This window comes from Cherax quadricarinatus, chromosome 18 (assembly GCF_038502225.1).
Source record: "Cherax quadricarinatus isolate ZL_2023a chromosome 18, ASM3850222v1, whole genome shotgun sequence".
Taxonomy (NCBI): Eukaryota; Metazoa; Arthropoda; class Malacostraca; order Decapoda; family Parastacidae; genus Cherax; species Cherax quadricarinatus.
This window is the reverse complement of record NC_091309.1, coordinates 25,153,779-25,180,948: the sequence shown is the minus strand read 5'-3', so window position 1 is coordinate 25,180,948 and position 27,170 is coordinate 25,153,779. Positions and strand designations below refer to the sequence as shown.

At 46.0% G+C, this 27,170-nt stretch overlaps 1 long non-coding RNA gene across 1 annotated transcript in view; it reads left to right on the top strand.

Moving 5' to 3' along the window:
* Positions 1–2,654: 2,654 nt before the first annotated feature.
* The window catches only part of LOC138852881 (uncharacterized), a 112,507-nt gene continuing 87,991 nt past the window's right edge, over positions 2,655–27,170 (top strand). The window contains exon 1 of the long non-coding RNA XR_011392153.1: positions 2,655–3,195. This is a non-coding gene — a long non-coding RNA (uncharacterized lncRNA). The remainder of the gene's footprint in view (positions 3,196–27,170) is intronic.

Here is a 27,170-nt window from a genome sequence, read left to right as displayed (position 1 = left end):
CAAGGTCATGAAGTTCCCCTTTTGTTATGAGATGTGACCTAGAGGAGTGTGCTTCACCAAAGTTTCACTGTATTCCAGTACTGTCATCCTTCTCTTCCTCCTCACCACTTTCTTCATCTGACTTGAAGGATACCGAAGTTGGTGCATCAGGAACAGGAAGACCTTCTCCATGTGGAACTGGGCAAATAGCTGCTGGAGTGTTTGGATATTCAATGGACCCCCTTTTTTACTTTGACAAGCCCTTTTGTACTGGAGGTACCATGCAGAAATAACAATTGTTGGTATGGTCTGTTGGCTCCCGCCATGTCACTGGCACAGTAAAAGGCATTTCTTTCCTCTTCCTGTTGAACCATTGGTGAAGGTTAGTAGCACAGTTGTTGCAGCATATGTGTGGAGCCCAGTTCTTATCCTGGTCACCAATCTTGCATCCAAAATATAGGTGATATGCCTTTCTAACCATAGCAGTTATACGGCACTTCTGTGATGCAAAGGTCACCTAGCCACAAATGTAGCAGAAGTTGTCTGCACTATTCACACAAGTACGAGGCATCTGAAAGAAGAAAACAACAAACAGTTAGAAGATAAACAGAAAATTTATTCATTAATTTATCATTATAATACAGAACATGATAGCTTAAAAGTATTTATATCATTCAGGAGGAAAATAAAATTAATATATGCCTCACATCTATATCAATAGCTTGCCCAGTGAATATTATAAGTTTAAAAAGTGTTTGGCTAAGAAAATCACCTACCTTTCACCTTAAAATATAAACTTGCACAGCACAACCACCTTTATGACTGCTGGAACAATAATGAAGGTCAGTGAGACTGTGAGTGTGGTAAGAAACAACCACCACCAATGACTGCTGGAACAATAATGTAGGTCAGTGAGACTGTGAGTGTGGTAAGAAACAACCACCACCAATGACTGCTGGAACAATAATGAAGGTCAGTGAGACTGAGTGTGGTAAGAAACAACCACCACCAGTGACTGCTGGAACAATAATGAAGGTCAGTGAGACTGTGAGTGTGGTAAGAAACAACCACCACCAATGACTGCTGGAACAATAATGTAGGTCAGTGAGACTGTGAGTGTGGTAAGAAACACACTGCCACAAGCCTGTTGGAGCCTGTTGTGACACGTAGGTGTATACTGAAAATTAGAGCTAACAATTTTAACCATATTCATTATCAGTGACCTAAAATTAGTTGGAAATTGCTACTCTGGTCTCGGAAGCATTTTGGCTGTTGACCAGTGTTACCTCATCTTTGTGTATATTTCTTCTCATTATGCCCTTGTATTGATAGTCACTGGTTGGGGAAATGTCTACGAATAAAGATACTCAGATGTTGCATGTGTGTCTAATTCTTCATCATTTCCGCATTTTATACCATTTATGTACAACGTCTCTTAAGGGCACAACCTCTACAACAAGACCTATCAACGTAGGTGTCCTGCAGGGCAGTGTTCTCACCCCTCTGATTTTCCTCATATACATCAATGGTTTTCCAAATGTATTTCGGCAACTTAGACCTGTTATCTTTGTGAATACAACTTTTGTCATCTCTTAAAGATATCAACCTGAATGACTACCAATAATCTCATGCTTAACATTGACAAGACCTTCTGCATGGTGTTTGGGAACAGAGATAACATATGACCAACTGAACGTTATGATTAACGGTTCTCGCATTGCTAAACAAAATTAAGAAAATTCCTACGTCTGTTCCTAAGATTGCAACTTGAAATTCAACACCCACATTCAACAGGTTTAAAGTCTATCGACTACACGAGTGTCACTAAGGCTTCATGTCGCCTATACACCAGCCGTCAAGAACACTTGAATCTCTAAAACAGCGATTAATGTAAACTCTTTATATATATCTATATATATATATATCTATATATATATATATATATATATATATATATATATATATATATATATATATATATATATATATATATATATATATATACGCTGAGAGACATACACTTCTTGGTTTATCTATCCTCTTTGTATATAAGCGTATATATCTTTTCGGTTTACAGCTACACTCTAGCTACAAATTAATCTACGTCACCACCAAGAAAGTTACGTAGAACATGACTCACGAAATCGTAATGACACGATTGCAAACAAACCATACCCCGGCCGGGATTGAAACCGCGGGCTAGAGTTTTGAGACTCTCTGACCGCGGGTTCAATCCCGGCCGGATTATGGTAAGTTACGTAGAAAATACACACTCACCTATTTGTACTCACCTATTTGTGGTTGCAGGGGTCGAGTCTTAGCTCCTGGCCCCGCCTCTTCACCATGAGCTTTATCAAACCTCGTCTTAAAACTGTGTATGGTTCCTGCGTCCACTACGTCATTTTCCAGGCTATTCCACTGCCTGACAACTCTATGTAGGATAATGGTAGGCAAGATATATACCAACTTGCATAAGTCTTGGTGTGCGTTATTTGCATTGTGTATGGTTATTAGGTATGTTTGACTGGCGTTAATCACCATAACAGCGGTGGAACAGTGATGACTGCGCCACCTATGATTCAGGTTCTTAACTTCACTGACGTCATTCATTCACTTCTCTTTTTGCATTCCCTTGTAGCCTGACTGAGGAACGCTCGTTAGTTTACTCTGCTCTCACCACGTGTAGGTTGAGTATTATCTGCCAGGATTTATACGCAGAGTATTTACACCCAGAGGTTCATATAAGTGTATATAGGAGTTGAGCTTCCTACTCTTTTGGGTTGAAGATTGAAGTGTTGTTGACTGGTGATACAGGCGGACTTAATTACCCTCGTGTAGTCAGTATGGTTTAAATTTGATTAATTTGTGCATTAAAATGATCGTAAGTTACATGCTCAGTGACCCATATGGAATCAAACTCAGAAAATTGATCTGTATGCAAAACAGTGACGGGGAAGTTGCAATATATTGACCTTCGTGTTTCTATCAACACATAAGCAGGTCCTGACAAATACGAAAATAGGAAACTTCTATGCTGCGACATCTTTTCTGCAATATTGCAGACTACTGATGTGTTGATATCTTTAAACCTTAATGTGGCTTAAGTTAACGTAGTACGCTACTTGTACCATTAACAGCCGCTAAATACTGATGTGGTGAACAGTGAGGATGAACTAGGAAACTGTGTACTACTGGTAGACTCCACGTAAACTCAAGGTAAACATTAGTATAGAATATTGACACGATAACTTCGAGTACTTGTGGATAGACAAGTAGAGAATTAGGCTGGTGGATACAGCAGGACATTGGGGATAGACCGGGGGGGGGGAAGGGAATTACAAGCTAGGGGATAGACGGGGGAAGGAAATTGCAGGCCAGGGGATAGACGGAAGGGAAGGAAATTACAGGCTAAGGGATAGACCGGGGGGAAGGAAATTACAGGCTAGGGGATAGACAGGGGTGAAAGAAATTACAGGCTAGGGGACAGACCGGGGGGAGGAAGGAAATTACATGTTCGGGGATAGACCGGGTGAGGGAAGGAAATTACAGGTTCGAGAATAGACCGGCGGGGGAAGGAAATTACAGGCTCGGGGATAGACCAACGGGGGAAGGAAATTACAGGCTCGGGGATTGACTAGGGGGGAAGGAAATTACAGGTACGGGGTAGACCGGGGGGAAGGAAATTACAGGCTACGGGATAGACCGGGGGGAAGGAAATTACAGGCTCGGGGATAGACCGGGGGGGGGGAAGGAAATTACAGGCTCGGGGATAGACCGGGAGGAGGGGGGAAAAGGAAATTACAGGCTAGGGGATAGATCGGGGGGAAGGAAATTACAGGCTCGGGGATAGACCGGGGGAGGTCAGGATATTACAGGCTCGGGGATAGACTGGGGGAAGGAAATTACAGGCTCGGGGATAGACCGGGGGGAAGGAAATTACAGGCTCGGGGATAGACCGGGGGGAAGGAAATTACAATCTCGGGGGGGGGGGGGGCAGGAAATTACAGGCTCGGGGATAGACCGGGGGAAGGAAATTACAGGCTAGGGGAAAGGAAATTACAGGCTAGGGGATAGACCGGGAGGGAAAGGAAATTACAGGCTAGGGGATAGACCGGGGGGAAAGGAAATTACAGGCTAGGGGATAGACCAACGGGGGAAGGAAATTACAGGCTCGGGGATTGACTAGGGGGGAAGGAAATTACAGGCTAGGGGATAGACCGGGGGGGGAAAGGAAATTACAGGCTAGGGGATAGACCGGGGGGGGAAAGGAAATTACAGGCGGGGGGGAAAGGAAATTACAGGCCAGGGGATAGACCGGGGGAGAAAAGGAAATCACAGGCTAGGGGATAGACCGGGGGGAAAAGGAAATTACAGGCTAGGGGATAGACCGGGGAGAAAGGAAATTACAGGCTAGGGGATAGACCGGGGGGGAAAGGAAATTACAGGCCAGGGGATAGACCGTGGGAGAAAAGGAAATCACAGGCTAGGGGATAGACTGGGGGGAAAAGGAAATTACAGGCTAGGGGATAGACCGGGGGGGAAAGGAAATTACAGGCTAGGGGATAGACCGGGGGGGAAAGGAAATTACAGGCTAGGGGATAGACCGGGGGGGGAAAGGAAATTACAGGCTAGTGGATAGACCGGGGGGGAAAGGAAATTACAGGCTAGGGGATAGACCGGGGGGGAAAAGGAAATTACAGGCTAGGGGATAGACCGGGGGGGGAAAAGGAAATTACAGGCGAGGGGATCGACCGGGGGGGGGAAAGGAAAATACAGGCTAGGTGATCGACCGGGGGGGAAAGGAAATTACAGGCTAGGGGATAGACCGGGGGGGAAAGGAAATTACAGGCTAGGGGATAGACCGGGGGGGAAAGGAAATTACAGGCTAGGGGATAGACCGGGGGGGGAAAGGAAATTACAGGCTAGGGGATAGACCGGGGGGGGGGAAAGGAAATTACAGGCTAGGGGATAGACAGGGGGGGGGGGAAAGGAAATTACAGGCTAGGGGATAGACGGGGGGGGAAAGGAAATTACAGGACCGGGGGGGAAAGGGGTATAGAAAGGAAATTACAGGCTCGGGGATAGACCGGGGGGGAAAGGAAATTACAGGCTAGGGGATAGACCGGGGGGGAAAGGAAATTACAGGCTAGGGGATAGACCGGGGGGGAAAGGAAATTACAGGCTAGGGGATAGACCGGGGATAGACCGGGGGGGGAAAGGAAATTACAGGCTAGGGGATAGACCGGGGGGGAAAGGAAATTACAGGCTAGGGGATAGACCGGGGGGGAAAGGAAATTACAGGCTAGGGGATAGACCGGGGGGGAAAGGAAATTACAGGCTAGGGGATAGACCGGGGGGGAAAGGAAATTACAGGCAGGGGATAGACCGGGGGGGAAAGGAAATTAGGGGATAGACCGGGGGGGAAAGGAAATTACAGGCTAGGGGATAGACCGGGGGGGAAAGGAAATTACAGGCTAGGGGATAGACCGGGGGGGAAAGGAAATTACAGGCTAGGGGATAGACCGATAGACCGGGGGGGAAAGGAAATTACAGGCTAGGGGATAGACCGGGGGGGAAAGGAAATTACAGGCCAGGGGATAGACCGGGGGTGAAAGGAAATTACAGGCTAGGGGATAGACCGGGGGGGAAAGGAAATTACAGGCTAGGGGATAGACCGGGGGGGAAAGGAAATTACAGGCTAGGGGATAGACCGGGGGGGAAAGGAAATTACAGGCTAGGGGATAGACCGGGAGGGAAAGGGGGGGGAAAGGAAATTACAGGCTAGGGGATAGACCGGGGGGGAAAGGAAATTACAGGCTAGGGGATAGACCGGGGGGGAAAGGAAATTACAGGCTAGGGGATAGACCGGGGGGGAAAGGAAATTACAGGCTAGGGGATAGACCGGGGGGGAAAGGAAATTACAGGCTAGGGGATAGACCGGGGGGGAAAGGAAATTACAGGCTAGGGGATAGACCGGGGGGGAAAGGAAATTACAGGCTAGGGGATAGACCGGGGGGGAAAGGAAATTGCAGGCTAGGGGATAGACCGGGGGGGAAAGGAAATTGCAGGCTAGGGGATAGACCGGGGGGGCAAGGAAATTGCAGGCTAGGGGATAGACCGGGGGGGGAAAGGAAATTGCAGGCTAGGGGATAGACCGGGGGGGAAAGGAAATTGCAGGCTAGGGGATAGACCGGGGGGGAAAGGAAATTGCAGGCTAGGGGATAGACCGGGGGGGAAAGGAAATTGCAGGCTAGGGGATAGACCGGGGGGGAAAGGAAATTGCAGGCTAGGGGATAGACCGGGGGGGAAAGGAAATTGCAGGCTAGGGGATAGACCGGGGGGGAAAGGAAATTGCAGGCTAGGGGATAGACCGGGGGGGAAAGGAAATTGCAGGCTAGGGGATAGACCGGGGGGGAAAGGAAATTGCAGGCTAGGGGATAGACCGGGGGGGAAAGGAAATTGCAGGCTAGGGGATAGACCGGGGGGGAAAGGAAATTGCAGGCTAGGGGATAGACCGGGGGGGAAAGGAAATTGCAGGCTAGGGGATAGACCGGGGGGGAAAGGAAATTGCAGGCTAGGGGATAGACCGGGGGGGAAAGGAAATTGCAGGCTAGGGGATAGACCGGGGGGGAAAGGAAATTGCAGGCTAGGGGATAGACCGGGGGGGAAAGGAAATTGCAGGCTAGGGGATAGACCGGGGGGGAAAGGAAATTGCAGGCTAGGGGATAGACCGGGGGGGAAAGGAAATTGCAGGCTAGGGGATAGACCGGGGGGGAAAGGAAATTGCAGGCTAGGGGATAGACCGGGGGGGAAAGGAAATTGCAGGCTAGGGGATAGACCGGGGGGGAAAGGAAATTGCAGGCTAGGGGATAGACCGGGGGGGAAAGGAAATTGCAGGCTAGGGGATAGACCGGGGGGGAAAGGAAATTGCAGGCTAGGGGATAGACCGGGGGGGAAAGGAAATTGCAGGCTAGGGGATAGACCCAGGGGGGATAGACCGGGGGGGAAAGGAAATTGCAGGCTAGGGGATAGACCGGGGGGGAAAGGAAATTGCAGGCTAGGGGATAGACCGGGGGGGAAAGGAAATTGCAGGCTAGGGGATAGACCGGGGGGGAAAGGAAATTGCAGGCTAGGGGATAGACCGGGGGGAAAAGGAAATTACAGGCTAGGGGATAGACCGGGGGGGCAAGGAAATTACAGGCTAGGGGATAGACCGGGGGGGAAAGGAAATTACAGGCTAGGGGATAGACCGGGGGGGAAAGGAAATTACAGGCTAGGGGATAGACCGGGGGGGAAAGGAAATTACAGGCTAGGGGATAGACCGGGGGGGAAAGGAAATTGCAGGCTAGGGGATAGACCGGGGGGGAAAGGAAATTGCAGGCTAGGGGATAGACCGGGGGGGAAAGGAAATTGCAGGCTAGGGGATAGACCGGGGGGGAAAGGAAATTGCAGGCTAGGGGATAGACCGGGGGGGAAAGGAAATTGCAGGCTAGGGGATAGACCGGGGGGGAAAGGAAATTGCAGGCTAGGGGATAGACCGGGGGGGAAAGGAAATTGCAGGCTAGGGGATAGACCGGGGGGGAAAGGAAATTGCAGGCTAGGGGATAGACCGGGGGGGAAAGGAAATTGCAGGCTAGGGGATAGACCGGGGGGGAAAGGAAATTGCAGGCTAGGGGATAGACCGGGGGGGAAAGGAAATTGCAGGCTAGGGGATAGACCGGGGGGGAAAGGAAATTGCAGGCTAGGGGATAGACCGGGGGGGAAAGGAAATTGCAGGCTAGGGGATAGACCGGGGGGGAAAGGAAATTGCAGGCTAGGGGATAGACCGGGGGGGAAAGGAAATTGCAGGCTAGGGGATAGACCGGGGGGAAAGGAAATTGCAGGCTAGGGGATAGACCGGGGGGGAAAGGAAATTGCAGGCTAGGGGATAGACCGGGGGGGAAAGGAAATTGCAGGCTAGGGGATAGACCGGGGGGGAAAGGAAATTGCAGGCTAGGGGATAGACCGGGGGGGAAAGGAAATTGCAGGCTAGGGGATCGACCGGGGGGGAAAGGCAATTGCAGGCTAGGGGATAGACCGGGGGGGAAAGGAACTTGCAGGCGAGGGGCTAGACCGGGGGGGAAAGGAAATTGCAGGCTAGGGGATAGACCGGGGGGGGAAAGGAAATTGCAGGCTAGGGGATAGACCGGGGGGGAAAGGAAATTGCAGGCTAGGGGATAGACCGGGGGGGAAAGGAAATTGCAGGCTAGGGGATAGACCTAGGGGATAGGGGGGGAAAGGAAATTGCAGGCTAGGGGATAGACCGGGGGGGAAAGGAAATTGCAGGCTAGGGGATAGACCGGGGGGGAAAGGAAATTGCAGGCTAGGGGATAGACCGGGGGGGAAAGGCAATTGCAGGCTAGGGGATAGACCGGGGGGGAAAGGAAAATGCAGGCTAGGGGATAGACCGGGGGGGAAAGGAAACTGCAGGCTAGGGGATAGACCGGGGGGGAAAGGAAACTGCAGGCTAGGGGATAGACCGGGGGGGAAAGGAAACTGCAGGCTAGGGGATAGACCGGGGGGGAAAGGAAATTGCAGGCTAGGGGATAGACCGGGGGGGAAAGGAAATTGCAGGCTAGGGGATAGACCGGGGGGGAAAGGAAATTGCAGGCTAGGGGATAGACCGGGGGGGAAAGGAAATTGCAGGCTAGGGGATAGACCGGGGGGGAAAGGACAGGCTAGGGGATAGACCGGGGGGGAAAGGAAATTGCAGGCTAGGGGATAGACCGGGGGGGAAAGGAAATTGCAGGCTAGGGGATAGACCGGGGGGGAAAGGAAATTGCAGGCTAGGGGATAGACCGGGGGGGAAAGGAAATTGCAGGCTAGGGGATAGACCAGGGGATAGGGGGGGAAAGGGGGGGGAAAGGAAATTGCAGGCTAGGGGATAGACCGGGGGGGAAAGGAAATTGCAGGCTAGGGGATAGACCGGGGGGGGGAAAGGAAATTGCAGGCTAGGGGATAGACCGGGGGGGGAAACGAAATTGCAGGCTAGGGGATAGACCGGGGGGGGAAAGGAAATTACAGGCTAGGGGATAGACCGGGGGGGGAAAGGAAATTACAAGCTTGGGGATAGACCGGGGGGAAAGGAAATTACAGGCTAGGGGATAGACCGGGGGGGGAAAGGAAATTACAGGCTCGGGGATAGACCGGGGGGGGGAAAGGAAATTACAGGCTAGGGGATAGACCGGGGGGGAAAGGAAATTACAGGCTAGGGGATAGACCGGGGGGGGAAAGGAAATTACAGGCTAGGGGATATACCGGGGGGGAAAGGAAATTACAGGCTAGGGGATAGACCGGGGGGAAGGAAATTACGATCTCGGGGATAGACCGGGAGGGGAGGGGGCAGGAAATTACAGGCTCGGGGATAGACCGGGGGGAAGGAAATTACAGGCTCGGGGATAGACCGGGGGAGGGGGCAGGAAATTACAGGCTCGGAGATAGACCGGGGGAAGGAAATTACAGGCGAGGGGATAGACCGGGAGGGAAAGGAAATTACAGGCTAGGGGATAGACCGGGGGGAAAGAAATTACGATCTCGGGGATAGACCGGGAGGGGGGGGCAGGAAATTACAGGCTCGGGGATAGACGGGGGGGGGCAGGAAATTACAGGCTCATGGATAGACCGGGGGGGGGAAAGGAAATTACAGGCTAGGGGATAGACCGGGGGGGGAAAGGAAATTACAGGCTAGGGGATAGACCGGGGGGAAAGGAAATTACAGGCTAGGGGAAAGGAAATTACAGGCTAGGGATAGACTGGGGGAAGGAAATTTCAGGCTAGGTGATAGACCGGGGGAGGTCAGGAAATTACAGGCTCGGGGATAGACCGGGGGGAAGGAAATTACAGGCTCGGGGATAGACCGGGGGGAAGGAAATTACGATCTCGGGGATAGACCGGGGGAGGTCAGGAAATTACAGGCTCGGGGATAGACCGGGGGGGGCAGGAAATTACAGGCTCGGGGATCGGGGAAAGGAAATCACAGGCTAGGGGATAGACCGGGGAAGAAAGGAAATTACAGGCTAGGGGATAGACCGGGGGGAAATGAAATTACAGGCTAGGGGATAGACCGGGGGGAAAGGAAATTACAGGCTAGGGATAGACCGGGGGGAAAGGAAATTACAGGCTAGGGATAGATCTGGGGGAAAGGAAATTACAGGCTAGGGGATAGATTACAGGCTAGGGGATAGATCGGGGGGAAAGGAAATTACAAGCTAGGGATAGACCGGGGGGGGGGAAAGGAAATTACAGGGTGGGGATAGACCGGGGGGGGGGGAAAGGAAATTACAGGCTGGGGATAGACCGGGGGGAAAGGAAATTACAGGCTAGGGGATAGACTGGGGGGAAAGGAAATTACAGGCTAGGGGATAGACCGGGGGGGGAAAGGAAATTACAGGCTAGTGGATAGACCGGGGGGGAAAGAAATTACAGGCTAGGGGATAGACCGGGGGGGAAAGGGAATTACAGGCTAGGGGATAGACCGGGGGGAAAGGGAAATACAGGCTAGGGGATAGACCGGGGGGGGAACGGAAATTACAGGCTAGGGGATAGACCGGGGGGGAAAGGAAATTACAGGCTAGTGGATAGACCGGGGGGGGGGAAAGGAAATTACAGGCTAGTGGATAGACCGGGGGGGAAAGAAATTACAGGCTAGGGGATAGACCGGGGGAGGAAAGGAAATTACAGGCTAGGGGATAGACCGGGGGGAAAGGGAATTACAGGCTAGGGGATAGACCGGGGGGGAAAGGAAATTACAGGCTTGGGGATAGACCGGGGGGGAAAGGAAATTACAGGCTAGGGGATAGACCGGGGGGGGAAAGGAAATTACAGGCTAGGGGATAGACCGGGGGGGGAAAGGAAATTACAGGCTAGGGGATAGACCGGGGGGGGAAAGGAAATTACAGGCTAGGGGATAGACCGGGGGGGGAAAGGAAATTACAGGCTAGGGGATAGACCGGGGGGGGAAAGGAAATTACAGGCTAGGGGATAGACCGGGGGGGAAAGGAAATTACAGGCTAGGGGATAGACCGGGGGGGAAAGGAAATTACAGGCTAGGGGATAGACCGGGGGGGCGCAAAGGAAATTACAGGCTAGGGGATAGACCAGGGGGGGAAAGGAAATTACAGGCTAGGGGATAGACCGGGAGTGAAAGGAAATTACAGGCTAGGTGATAGACCGGGAGTGAAAGGAAATTACAGGGTAGGGGATAGACCTGGGGGGAAAGGAAATTACAGGCTAGTGGATAGACCGGGGGGAAAGGAAATTACAGGCTAGGGGATAGACCGGGGTGGAACGGAAATTACAGGCTAGGGGATAGACCGGGGGGGAAAGGAAATTACAGGCTAGGGGATAGACCGGGGGGGGGAAGGAAATTACAGGCTTGGGGATGAACAGGAACTTCATCCAGTCGCTGTGTAGAGCCTCAACCTTACCAATTCTCTTCCTGTCTAGCCTAGGGGAGACTTTACGCCAGTATTATGGTTGGTGGGGTACGCCTTTTTTGCGGTATTGGCGTTGTTGGGGGACGCCTTTTCGCTGGTATTTGTGTTAAGATAAGATAAGATAAGATAAGATTTCGTTCGGATTTTTAACCCCGGAGGGTTAGCCACCCAGGATAACCCAAGAAAGTCAGTGCGTCATCGAGGACTAACTTATTTCCATTGGGGTCCTTAATCTTGTCCCCCAGGATGCGACCCACACCAGCCGACTAACACCCAGGTACCTATTTGCTGCTAGGTGAACAGGACAACAGGTGTAAGGAAACGTGTCGAAATGTTTCCACCCGCCGGGAATCGAACCCTGGCCCTCCGTGTGTGAAGCGAGAGCTTTAGCCACCAGGCCACCGGGCCTGTGGGACGCCTTGTAATGGGGTTGGTGGGGAGCCCTGCGCCAGCCAGCATTGCGGAGTTTCCGGGGGTCCATGTGACACTGAGCTCGACTTATCTATGAAGGCTCTTGACTCGTATAATAACTCCATCTTGCTCATTGGAGAAACCAGGTATAGATACTCCAACATCCCGGAAAAAGGATATGTGTTATCCATATCCCTGAAAGAGAATGGAATATAACTTTGGTATATCTGTAGTACGAGGCGCCTTGCGCCAGCGCTTATAATTCCACAAGCTTACCATCTCTACATTTCTTGCGGCCTGATTTCTCTTGTTTATAATTATAGTTTGACTTTCATCAATCGCAAGGTGGTCTGGTGGCTAAAACTCCCGCTTCACACACGGAGGGCCCGGGTTCGATTCCCGGCAGGTGGAAATTCCGACACGTTTCCTTACACCTATTGTCCTGTTCACCTAGCAGCAAATAGGTACCTGGGTGTTAGTCGACTGGTGTGGGTCGCATCCTGGGGGACAAGATTAAGGACCCCAATGGAAATAAGTTAGTCCTCGATGACGCACTGACTTTCTTGGGTTATCCTGGGTGGTTAACCCTCCGGGGTTAAAAATCCGAACGAAATCTTATCTTATTTTATTTGGTCGATAACAACGACTGGAGAGTAGACACTGTTCTGGGAAAAAATTTAATTACTGCTACAAGGTATCGTCCAGAGCTGGACTTGAATATAGAGAAAACACACTTATAGTGACGTAAGTCAAACGAGTGAAGAGGTCAAGCTCGTGAGAGGTCACGAAAGATGCGGGAAGGAAAAGGTAATGTGTGGTACGAGATGAGGTAAGGAGAGGGGGACAGGAATGGATAAAATTTTAACTGAAGATTCGTGGATATTTTGAATGATGGGTCCAGCTAACCTATAATATGCTCGGTGGTCTCTAGATAGTAAATGGTGGCCACCTTCAGGCTCCTGCTTTTGGTTCTGTTGTCTGTGTGAAATGGTCACTTTGCTAACCCTCCTCAAAGTTCGTGACGTGGGAAAATTTGCTACAGTGGATGGTACACGTTTGTGTTCTTGGAGAGTTCCCATGTCACTCCCTGTTTAACTTGTTGCATTCCTCTCACGCTGTATACTGCAGATGTGGAAAAAGCTTACGTACAGTTGTGGACATTTATTAGAAGAAACTTTTCGCCAGAAGTGGCTTCTTCGGTCCTAATATAAGAACTAAAGAAGCCACTCGTGGCGAAACGTGTCCTGAAATGTACATTTTTTCACATGTCGGTATCGCCATACCATTTTTCTGGAGATCTCTACGGTAGTAATGATCTCCAGAATAACAGTAATAGCAACAGCTACTATATGGCTATTGTTACTACATAACCTGTGTCCATGTTAGCCATACTGAAAACAAGGGAGATTGATTTTTGTTGCTGTCCAGACAGTAAATGTGACCGTGGTCGATTTTGGATGACTCGCTAGAGTATTGTAGACACGTAGTCATACTCCACTTTACGTCATTTCGGCCTACGTCAAATTCGCCTTTACGCTACTTTTCTAGAATAAATTTCAGCTCGGTGAATGTCTTTACGTCCGACTGTCACTCGGACGTTACCTACTTCATAATTTTTTTTTTTTTGAAGTATATTCATTATTCTACAGAATAAAGACTAAAATGCGTTTTTAGTGTTCTTTAAGGTTAGCAATAGTTATATTCTGTCCAGAGTTATTTATGCTAGTTTTACAGTGTTGTCATTTTAAGTCGGTTATGTTTACATCAAAAAACCTGATTACGCCACGGTTCTTGTAATCAATTAATGACGTAAGGCGGGGTATGTCTACAGGTCCTTCACAGGCAGGCGAGAGCACGCGGAGGCAGGTCCTACTTAAGGAAAGGATAGTTCAGTTTCCTACTATCATGAAGGCTTCTCTAGCATCAAGACACCCACATCTAATGAGAGCGTCAACTATTTTCTTGTTCTTCAAAATTTCTGTAGCAAGGAAAGGAATGTTTTCTAAAGTTCTTTAGCCATTACACCCGCCTATCCTTCTTAAATGTACTCATCAGCTCTCCCCCGCCCACCCTGCGACACCCTAACCTCTGCTACTCTCTCAAGCATCCACTCTGCCACCCTCCTCCAGACTAATCCTCTCAAACTCACCCTCTGTCCCACCCAATCCACTTGCCACTCCCTCCTACCCACCCTCCCGTATATTTCAACTTCAACTTACGACCAGGACTTTGGTAAGATGGGTAAGGAAGAAGGATGGGTAAGGATAGAAATATGGAAGAAGGGTGGGAGGGGGGAGTGAGGTAGGATATAAAAGGGAAGTGACACAACCACTTTGGTGCATTTTAAAAAGTGTGTAATAACAGAAAATTTATTGGAAGTGGTATAACACTTTACCCATCAGTCACACAGATATAACAAATATATAGGTGCATGACTGAATTGGTAATATACAAATTGCAATTTTTTTTATTGCATAACGAAAACTTCAACGACAAGGCAAGGCGGTAATTATTTAGACAATTCATGAAAAATTATTGGACACGTTGGCTTCTTTCAAGGTGGTGTCCCGCCATAGTAAATATAGCGAATTTAATAGATGTGAACGTAGAAAAGTTGTATATCTCCATAATCAGGGGCGATAATATCCTTAATAGACATAGAAGGGTTCTGGTATTACCCAATCATCTTCATCTGCTCAAGATCATTGGTCGATGGTTAATCGTTGTAATGGATGAACCGACGCAGCCTCTGTGGGAGAGTCATTCTTTGGGTCCTGTGAGGAGGAGTGTTAATGATATAGTGGGAGGATGTTCTCTATCTGGTATGTAGAGTTCTTCCATTGCATAGTTGCCTCTTTTTCAGCATATCAAAGCGTACATTTAAGGCAGTAATATCCTGTTGTACGTGTAAATCTGCCATTTTGATTCTCTCTTCCTGGTACCCGTAATAAAGCGGAGAGCTCTATTCTGGACCCGTTGTAACCGTAGCATGTTGGTCTTTGTTAACGACATTGGGACACATGGGTATTAGAGTATAGGTCTTATCATTTTATACAGGCTCTGGTGGCCTGGTGGCTAACGCTCTCGCTTCACACAGCGAGGGCCTGGGTTCGATTCCCAGCCAGAGTAGAAACATTGGGCGTGTTTCTTTGCACCTGTTGTCTATGTTCCCCTCCACCTGTTGTCTATGTTCCCCATCAGTAAAATGGGTACCTGGGTGTTAGTCGACTGGTGTGGGTCGCATCCTGGGACACTGACCTAATTTGCCCGACATGCGGAGCATAACAAGGAGCTTTCTATATTGTAGTATGTCATTGTTGTCAACTAGGACTGTACACCATGTACATGTACTTGTAGTAAATAAAGATATTATTATTATTATGATTTTTTGACGTGTGAAGGGGCTTGATAGGCCGTAATTCTCCATTTCTTTTCCCAATTAGATGCTCGACGAAGTTAAATATTCATTTTTTCTATGACCCTCTCATACTGATATTTTCCCGTTACAGGGGTTGACGAGACTACATGGATAACATCTGCAAATTGCGTTGTAATTGTATCGTTGAACTCGGGTTGAGGAAGATCATTCACATAATTTTTTTTCTTTTTTCTTCCCCAACAAGTCGGTCGTCTCCCACCGAGGCAGGGTGACCCAAAAAAGAAAAAATCCCCAAAAAGAAAATACTTTCATCATTCAACACTTTCACCACACTCGCACATTATCACTGCTTTTGCAGAGGTGCTCAGAATACAACAGTTTAGAAGCATATACGTATAAAGATACACAACATATCCCTCCAAACTGTCAATATCCCAAACCCCTCCTTTAAAGTGCAGGCATTGTACTTCCCATTTCCAGGACTCAAGTCCGACTATATGGAAATAACCGGTTTCCCTGAATCCCTTCACTAAATATTACCCTGCTCACACTCAACAGATCGTCAGGTCCCAAGTATCATTCGTCTCCATTCACTCCTATCTAACACGCTCATGCACGCTTGCTGGAAGTCCAAGCCCCTCGCCCACAAAACCTCCTTTACCCCCTCTTTCCAACCCTTTCGAGGACGACCCCTACCCCTCTTTCCTTCCCCTCTTTCCTTCCCCTATAGATTTATATGCTTTCCATGTCATTCTACTTTGATCCATTCTCTCTAAATGACCAAACCACCTCGACAACCCCTCTTCTGCCCTCTGACTAATGCTTTTATTAACTCCACACCTTCTCCTAATTTCCACACTCCGAATTTTCTGCATAATATTTACACTACACATTGCCCTTAGACAGGACATCTCCACTGCCTCCAACCGTCTCCTCGCTGCTGCATTTACCACCCAAGCTTCACATCCATATAAGAGTGTTGGTACTACTATACTTTCATACATTCCTTTCTTTGCCTCCATAGATAACGTTTTTTGACTCCACATATACCTCAACGCACCACTCGCCTTTTTTCCCTCATCAATTCTATGATTAACCTCATCCTTCATAAATCCATCCGCCGACACGTCAACTCCCAAGTATCTGAAAACATTCACTTCTTCCATACTCCTCCTCCCCAATTTGATATCCATTTTTTCTTTATCTAAATCATTTGATACCCTCATCACCTTACTCTTTTCTATGTTCACTTTCAACTTTCTACCTTTACACACATTCTCAAACTCATCTCATTGGACTAAGACATGATCCTTGTGGGACACCAGCAGTCTGTATAAAAGGCTCTGTCGACCTACCGTGAAAGGTAGGAATGATTTTTCTTTGAGTTTTATATAAATCTGATAAAGATCCAGTAATGGTCAGGTAGATCAGTAAGTTTATATATAAGACCATCATGCCATAAGCTATCAAAAGCTTTATGAACATCTCTGGTGGAAATTAGGGCAAGATTACCCTGATGTTTCAGGCTCGCTACAGCGTCGAAAATAGTATTTATTGCATGATGGGTACCTCTGAGTCCTAAAACCGAATTGTTTTTCAGTAAAGGTGGTTAAACTCCATATAATAGTTCAATCTATTGGAAATTATCTCAAGAACTTTGTCAGTGACTTCAAGTAATGATGTACGTCTATAGTTTCCAGGTTGGTGGATGTCTTTATGGGGTTTCGCAAAGATCATCCTCGCAGTCTTAAAAACCAATGAAAAATACCCGGGGGCCAAGATGGCGTTAAAGATATTGACTAAAGACTGTTTACAATTTCTGGGTAGGAACTTTGTTTCATTGTTATTCCCGAGAGACCAGGGGCTCTATTTCGCATTCTTCCAATCACCTGACTCGTCTCAAGTAGTGTGATAGGTCTAGTAAGACGGTGGGCATATTCAAGAGTTGATGTATCGTGAAAGGTAGTAGTTGGAGATCAACTCTCTCCAATCATTGACCAACTGATAGATTGTTAAATCGACGACTGTTGTGGGAGAATTTTCTCCCATACATCACCCATCAAATTAGCCTGGTCCTGTGGATCATCATCATCATCATCATCATCATCATCATCATCATCATCATCATCATCATCATCATCATCATCATCATCATCATCATCATCATCATCATCATCATCATCATCATCATCATCATCATCATCATCATCATCATCATCATCATCATCATCATCATCATCATCATCATCATCATCATCATCATCATCATCATCATCATCATCATCATCATCATCATCATCATCATCATCATCATCATCATCATCATCATCATCATCATCATCATCATCATCATCATCATCATCATCATCATCATCATCATCATCATCATCATCATCATCATCAGTGAAGGTATGAATTAGGTAGCTGGGAGCCTTGTGCTTTGCACCTAAATGTTGCCGAATCTTTCTCCAAAATTTTGCCGGTTCACGTTTATACTAATTAGCTTGGAGAACTAGAAATTTCCGTAAGTCACGTTTGTGATGACTAATGTTAATTAATTCCTGCCTCAATCTACAATGTAGCTACTGGTGGTTGTTGCGTTTGAAGATGCCTTCGACATTTTGATAATTTCTCATACCGTCTCTAATTTCCCTAGTAGGTTTATATTGTTGGTAGATCTTTGTGGAAGCTAATTAGCAAGATGCATTAGTAGCATCAATTATTCGATTGTGAAGGGACGTGATCGGGTCGTCAGTTGCAGTGGGAGGTAAACTTTCCAACGACACGTTTGTTTTATAAGTTTTTGGTGATGCTCGCAGGGCGGGGTTCAATGATAAAGGCTTCGGAAGCTTCTTACTTTATTTGCAATGTTGTGGGGTACACAGGCAGTGTTAAGTGCCCATGACCCTGGAGGGCCATGCCTAGCGAGGGAAAGAAGAGTCAGCACTGTTGACTGATTGAAGTGAGCGGCCAGAGTGAGCGAGGGAGAGGCAGGTGTGGGCAGGCTGGTGTACCCACAGAGAGGCCTGGCCTCTGGAAACTATGGGAATTAGGCACGTAGGCTCACTGGCTACACAATTTCATCTTCAAGAAATGACCTGAAGGGGTCAAATCCTAGGGTGTTGAGATTGGGTTTAGGAGGTACAGGTATTCTAAATGGAGAAATTTGCAGTTGTATTATAACAGGGATATGGTCAGATCCTACGTTCCCACCAGGAGAGACTCGACAATGAGAGAGGTCACGGTCTCTGTTTGTCAGGACTATATCTGGTGTCCCTGGATGAGGAACCAATATAAGATTTAAAGAATGGGCCTTGAAATGACAAATTCCTGGCTATCACGATAGTAAATAGTTGTTTTCCTTTTAAGTCGCCCAGCGGATTTCCAACTCCACAGTTAAAGAGGGCAGGGCGATGAGCGTTAAAATCTCCCGCTAGAATTGTAGGAATATTTCTGCTTAATATCCTATGTGGGGGAATTGACTATATATGGTTGTCTCGGGGGGGGGGGGAAATATCCAGTTCCTATCAATAGTTGGCCATGAGGCGTCATCAGTTCTATTGCAAGAATGTTATCTTCAACGTGAATATTTCTAAATGTATAGCCTAATTTAACTAAGATGGCCACGCCACTATGGGGTCCTCTGGATTTCTCCACAGTAGAGTAACCACGTAATTTAATATGTTGATCCGCTCCCGCAGCTGTCTCATTCAAGAGTACATCATCAGGGTGGTAATTATGTAGTTCAATTTCAAGGAGGTAACGGTTATTAAAGAAATGTTGAACATTAAGTTGGAAAATTGTAATCCCCATTATTTCTTGCACTTCGCACGTGTACTGCGGTCTGAACGTCTGAAAGTAACATCACGTTTGGAATACACTCCCTACTAGACTCAAGGGAAAGAGGGAAATCGGAAGAGTTGCTTGTGTACTAACCATGTCACCATCCTCACTAGAGTTGGTAATATCAACAGAAACATTAGTCATTAATCATCATCAGAGAACTGAGGTGTGATATTTCCAGTTACAGGAAGCAGAGGCACAAGAGTGTCAAAGGGAGACCGTGGAGGCTCCAAGGTAAAATTTGGTAGGCCAGGTGAATTACCCTGGGAAAGTTCCTGTTGTTCAACAGGATCAGCTGCAATAGCGGAAGAATAAGCACCCATCTCTGGGGGCATGGTTAGGGTCACGTATTGACTCGTCGGGCTGAGGGGAGTTGACAACCTGGGTATGCGAGGCGGGTGAGCCCTGAACAAGGGATGAATTAGGCGTATTTGTAGAGGTAGAGTAGGGCACATACTTCCTGTCTTGAGGGGGGGCTGGGCCATAATAACCTTAACATTATCTGTGATTGTAATGGGACTGATCCCATTAGCCATTAACAAATCATTGTAAACATTAGAACAGTTGAATATCACCACCTGCTATGTCCTTGGCCAACATGTACATTAGTTGAGTTCTCGTCATATCCCCGGCTGAGGACCCCTGAGACATGGGGAGTGAGGATGAACCTTGTGGCTGTTTGTTGTAGGTGAAGGGTAGATTGGGGCACTCCAAGAGGGGCAGAATTCCAAACATTGGAACCGGTGGAAGAGGCCCGAGGAGTCCCACTAGATCCAGGCAGGGCTGGGAAGGAATCCTGGGACATTGTTGGAGGTGCCTGAGGAGGGATCTTCGAAGAATTTGATAGTTTCTTGGCTTATAGAATTTTCTGTTACCTTTTTCCTCTCAGGACAGATAGGGGAAACCGCATGGTGTTTTCCATTGCAAAGGACACACTTGAGCTTAGTTTTGTTATGGCAATCTCGAAAAGAATGCTCACCAGAGCATATGCTGCAAATCAGTGATTGGCTACTGCATTTGTTGGTGGTATGGCCAAATGCATAACATTTAAAACTCTTTCAGGGTCCACAGGCCCTCTCAGAGACTTGTTCTCAGGGTCTCCCAAATTTAAAAAAAAAAAAAAAAATCTTATGAGAAGATAGAGAATCTTTTCCCGATCATAATTACACCAAAAGTATGAAATTTGATGGAAAACTTGCGGAATTATGCTCTCGCGAAGTTAGCGGTCTCGACGATGTTTACGCATCGGCGATTTTGCCCACTTTGAGCCCTATTTTCGGCCAATTCAAGTGTACTAGCCGACAAAAATCATACCTATTTAGCTAGAACTCCATTTTTTTCTATCGAATGAGTACAAGAAACCATCCATTTACCGATTTCAACTATCCAATACAGTGGTCAGAATTTAGCAATTTTGCCAATTTCGCACAAATTTCAAAAGATGCCAATTTCCAAATAGGGTCCAGAATAAACAGACAATCCTGGCACTAAAATAACATTTCCTCTGTTCATTAGTCACGTCCCCACGCCCCTCTTACATTCTTTTGCTTTACATTTTGAATTTTTATTCACACAAAAAATAGAAGATTTACTGTTGTGCAGACTACTGCATTAGTGTAGAAATGGTATAAATATTATCAGCGCACTTGTGAAAGAATATTAGACTCCCCAGTTGACGTGTATTGGACGCTTAGCATGATTTGTTTACTTTTGAACTTTGGTAAAAATCGAACATTTCTGCTATTTTGAGCTCAATTTAAAGGTACTTTTCATTGTAAAACCAGTCAAAATCATCTCAATTTCTGTAATATGTCTTCCATTCTATCAAATGAGACCAGGAAAAATAGAATACAACAATAAATACCATAAGAAAATACAGTGCAAAGTCGCCGTTTTAATCCAAAAACACGGTCAAAGTTTTGTTTTTCTCATTACGCACTGTGTGCTGCAGGATTTTTTTTATACTGCGCACACTGACCATATAGACCCATTCTTTCGTATGTAGGCCTACCAGCTTTCTCACTAGATTTGAAGGCGCTAGAATTTGAGTAGTAGTACGTCAAGGATCCTGGCACGTAAGCCGTACTAGTATGGCCGAAACCCTGAAAGGGATAATTATTAAAACATTGTGTAACACTGACGAACCGTTCAAGAGATTTGGTCAGGTGTACATCTGGTGCCGAAAACATTTGAAACCAATTTGACATACTAGTTTGGCTGCTTCAGGTGTCTCAAGTATTAACTTTAATGTTACCTGGTTGTTGCCAGGTTTAGAGAATTTATATGCTTGGACAACCTTAAATTCAAAATTCTGCTGATTGAAGTCTGCAACAAGTTCTTCCACTGAGCTCTCACGAAACTGTTAATTCTGGCCACAAACACAGTTCGTTGGGCTTGATAGCTCTCAGGTGCAATTGGGACGAAACCAAAGGTCTTCAATTTATCAAGAACGTCCTGCTTAAGCAGTTGGAGTAATTCTTATTCAGAAGAGAGAAGTACTGCCCCAGCCTGGGTTTGAAAAACATCCACTGGAACAACAGTTGAATTTGAACAAATACATTCGAGAATTTCCTTCTTATATTTTTGTCATCGATACGTATTCGTACTCGTATCCGCGCCATGGTGTCCAGGAAGGTACATCTGACACACAAGTTACTGTAACAAAATCTTTCCTTGGTGGTAGTCCTAAACATCCTATCTCTGCTGACTTAAGAAGGTCAGCCCCTAAGATAGCCTACCCTCGAGGAGTGAGGGGGACACAGGGCCCAAGGCAAAGATCGGCCGGATTTTAAAAAACCACACGGGCTACCGGATGGTCAAAATGCCTTGTGTTAACTCGCCAGAGGCAAAGTTTCTGAAAAAGAAGATAGGAAAAGCAGAAGGATAGCAATGGAAGCAGTGTGTTAGTGTGTGGGCCAGTGTAGATGTTTGTGTGAGGGGAGGATGGGGAATGATGGGATGATGGGGAAGAGAGGGGTGAACAAGCAAGTCACCGCCTTACCCTCTTGATGGGATGGTGCTCGAAGTAACTGCAAGCAAGTTTTCTCTCGGCTCTGGTCGAGAACAACTCAGTATAACCCAAGAAAAAACTCTAACAGTGCTCAGAGTTGCTCTGATCGAGAATTACTCTGGATAACCTAAGAGCAGGAACGAAGACGTCTTCTCTCCACGGCGGCTGCACGACCTGTCCCTCCCGTATATATAAGACAGCGACTATGTACAGGGAAGACACTGACTGTACACATTAAACAGTGTAAATTCGGTGATTGGCAGCCTGTGTAGTGGAGGCACACTGAATATGTTGAAGGGTACGATGGCCCGTGGCATAGTGGCTAAAGCTCTCGCTTCACACGATGAGGGTCCGGGTTCGATTCCTGGCGAGGTTAGAAACATTGGGCGTGTTTCCTTAACGCCGGTTGTCCGTGTTCACCCATCAGTAAAATGGGTACTTGGGAGTTAGTCGACTGGTGTGGGTCTCATCCTGGGGCAAAACTGACCTAATTTGCCCGAAATGCTCTGTATAACAAGCGGCTTTATATATAGTAGTATGTCATTGATGTCAACTAGGACTGTATACATTGTACATGTAGAAATAGATATTATGTTAACTGTAATAGATCTATATTTTTAATAAAGTTCGGTATTTGTCATTTCTGAGAAGTATTGTCAGTCTTTTGGTGATTTTTTTTTATTCTGGTTCTAGGGTGATGTATTTTGTTTAAATATATTATATGCCCCTCGACAAGGCTGTACACCCTCCCCCCCCAGGGTGCCAGTGGAAATGCACAAGATATTTGGGGTCGTAATAGTGTGGGGTCGTAATGTGAAACATCAGCCTTTATAAGTCTTCCGTCCTATTTTCACTAATCCTTGATGTGAGAAATCACAAAAGTGCTGGGAATTTCATTATTTTTTAATGTGGTTATTTTGGATAGTGTGATGAACATGGAAAAAGATCACAGTAAACAGGTTATATCACATGCAAAATAACCACGGTGAAAATATAGTAGAATTCCAAGCTCTTTCGTGATTTCACACATTATCAAGGAACAGTAAAAATAATAAGAGAAGACTCGTAAGGGTGATATTTCACTTGACTTTGGACTGATCTCAACCCGTCGCACCGAGCCTGGGAGTGGACATTTAGTCAGGTCATTTAGTATATACAACTATGAAGAATTAGACAAATGTGCCACATCTGGGTATCCTCATTGTAGAAGTTTTGCCATCCAGTGACTTTATCAATACAAATTCATGTACATAATTTGAAGACGGTAGAACTATATACAAAAGATGAGGTAATCAGTCCCTCAGCCTTGGAGTTGAAGGGACCGATTACCTCAGCTTTTGTATATAGTTTTGTCTTCTGATTATGTCCTTGAACAGTGGTTCCCAAACTTTTTCAGCTTGTTACCCAATTTAACATGCCACATAAAGCATGTTACCCCTTTCACAAAATGTTGTTATTATTGATATATATGGCTAAATTAAAACACTTGAGATATTTTCTTTTATTTATTGTATTTGAACATTGTGCATCTCTAATGACTATTACCAGAGATGTCAAGAACATCAGTGGGATGGATGGAGTTGCATACTTGAAGCTAGTTTAGGAATTCTTGGCTTCATACCAGCTTATGTCTACCTCGGCTGATGCTCACAGATAAACTGACAGTGTGAAATAGAGGCAGCCTCAGGAAGTGAGTGACGCGTACTGGACAGGTCGATCTGGGCTACTGAGTGACTTTTGTCCTGAAGCATACTTGTCAAAATACTTTTGGGTTTCCACACACTTAGCTATATATTTCTTCTTTTCTAATACTGTATATTAGTTTTTGATGTTTATTGTTATTTGGTTTAACTTTATTACTTACTTATAATAGGTTTACTTTACAACTTTATATACTAAGACAAAGTTAACAATAATCCTCATACCGGGTACCGCATTGTTTTCTTGATTTTCAGAATTCATAACTTTTTTTGTCACCCCTCCATTACCCCCAAAAAATGGTTAAATTACCCCCAGGGGGTAATTTACCCCCAGTTTGGGAACCACTGTCCTTGAATTTATATTATACGGCATTGTTTACCATACATATTGAGGACCTCAATGAAAAGTCACTTCGACTTTTTGGGGTTATCCAGGTAATCTACACATGCTGCTACGTATAATTTATGTAACTATTTGTGTACCTAAATAAACTTATTCATGCAAAAATTGCGAACAAGTGATAAAAGATGCAAAACAACCATCTCACTGTAGTTTTGCATAAACTATATTGTTATAACCTGCGGAGGGAAACACTGAGTAAAATTGGAAACAAACCACGGTATGGGTGGGGATTGAACTAGCTGTGCGAGTCTTAAAACTCCAGACCGTCACATTAGCTACTGGGCCAGCTGACCACAAGAAGATTCATCCAACTAGGTATATTTATACATTTGTGGTCACACTGGTGCCTATGCTAACCTTCGTGTGGTGCTTAATATACCTAGTTGCATGAATCTTATGGTAGCCAGCTGGCCCAGTGGCTAACGCGTCGGTCTGGAGTTGTATGACTCGCTCACCGTGGGTTGACCCCCAGAATTTCAGTTTACAGGCGTCTAATTCTTGGTGTAGCTGTGTCCTAGTTCGTGCTGGAGATTACAAGCCAGTATGTGAGACCAGTACCAAATTACTTGACCATATCTGGACCAGTACTGTATCCCCTCTAAAAGCAGGAATAATCTCGGATAACACTACAGACCACTACCTCACCTTCCTCATAACCAACTTAGGTAAGTTGCCTCAAGAAACTAGAAAGATCTCACTTCAACTTCATGACTAGTTATCAGTGTGAAACTTTATTTCAGCATTGACAATGACTGGCACAGAACTAGCAGAGAACTGCGATACTGATGAATGTCAATTTTTCTTCATAAAACCCAAAACCTTTAACAGGCACTTTGCAATTAAAACTAAGCAAATCACAGCAGAGAGACTAAACAGCCTATGGCTTACATACTGTGGAAAATATTTTAATTTTCCGAAGCTATAGTGCCTAATAGGTGTTTAATGTGTCAATATGGGTCAAAAATGTATTTGAAAATAGAATAGAACCAAGAGTTCCCTCTGCGCCTGCGCGGATGTGCGGGAGAGAGGTCGACAGAGGGCATGGAGGAGGCGGCAGTGTTTTGAATGGGTTTAAGAGGCTGTGAAAACATGGGACCAGGAAATTGGCATTCACGGCGGCCTAAGGATTAATATAGGCCTCGCTTCATAATAGGAAGTGTCATGACTGTCCCTGGTGAAGAGTGAGGGAACGTGATTGACGGCACCGCTGTAATAAGTGGTAAAATTAGTGAATAATGGTAGGACCGGGGGTGACGGGTGCGCCGCCATGGAATGTGTCCAGGGAAAATTACCCGTGAGTTAATCCTCGCTCATCGGTCTCAGATCTTAATGGAGTGACCTCTGTGTATAATAATTATGAGAAATTAAATCGTCTTGTGAATTGTAATGTAATTAATGATAACACTAAGTTAAAATGCGTGAAGTGAAATAAGTCGCCTTGCTCTGAGTGAACGTTAGACCGCGTTGTTCCCGTCCCGAGGATAGTGAAGTTTTATGGAGTCACGACTTCTAAACCGGGACAAACCAACGGATACCTCGTCCTCCTGGAATAAGAACCGTGCCGGTGTAACAGGACATCGAAATGAGATGGTGAATGGAGGAAATAAGGAGCATCAGTCACCCACAGTTAAGTAACCCTTCTAGTTATAGCAGACTGATACTGGCCAGTTAGGTATGTTGTAATTGGATAGGTTATGTGTGATCCAGCTACATCAAGTGACCACCAGAGAATATCTGGTAAGTGGTGGGATTATGTACAAATGTTTTTCTTTGATGGATATATCCATGTGTAACCTACCCCCTACCCCTTCATTCAGTTAAACTAATATAATCTATACAGTCCACAATTAATTAGTAGCGCCGTAGTTGTGGGTGCTATCCAATCTATACTGGTCTCGGATAGATATGGATAAGATTGTGAGGTCGAAGGCCCACCTGCAGTGACCAGGGGTGGTGAAGTTTTCTCACTTGTCTACACGGGGTGACTACGGTAAACAATATAGTTGTTCTCCCAATGAGATTACTCGTATGCATGTAATGTTGAGGTACGTACAGGTAATCACCCTAGAAAATTTTCCATACATACAGTATCCTCGAATTCATTGATAAAAAAAAAGCACCGATATGGAACAGTTAGTTTTTAGTTTAATGTTTATTATGCAACCCATAGCCATCCTGTAGGTGGTAGTCAAAAGATTACAGAGGTACATAATGGGTCCAGGGACTGGGCCCCAAAGTTTTGATAGCTGAGCAAGTTACAAAGGTAATGAATCGTGCAGTTAAGTAAATTTACTTACGTTTATAATCTCTTCATGATTGTAGCCATGTATAGAGTAATGAACAATTCACACGTCCACACCTGGTCACAACTACGAGTTATTGGTGCAAATATTAATTGTTGGGACACTCACTCACGCGCACACGTACGTACGTACATGCGTACATGGTAATGCTTGAACATTAAAATGGTATAAAATACCGACAGGTTGTTAAGTAAGACACATATGCAACAGTTAGGTATCTATATTTCGAAACGTTTCGCCTACACAGTAGGCTTCTTCAGTCGAGTACAGAAAAGTTGATAGAAGCAGAAGATACTTGAAGACGATGTAATCAGTCCATCACCCTTAAAGTTTTGAGGTGGTCAGTCCCTCAGTCTGGAGAGGAGCATTGTTCCATAGTATGAAACAATATGGAGATGAAGTGACGCTATATAAGGCTCCAACCTGTCACTTCATCTCCATATTGTTTCATACTATGGAACAATGCTCTTCTCCAGACTGAGGGACTGACCACCTCAAAACTTTAAGGGTGATGGACTGATTACATCGTCTTCAAGTATCTTCTGCTTCTATCAACTTTTCTGTACTCGACTGAAGAACCCTACTGTGTAGGCGAAACGTTTCGAAATATAGATACCTAACTGTTGCATGTGTGTCTTACTTAACAACCTGTCGGTATTTTATACCAT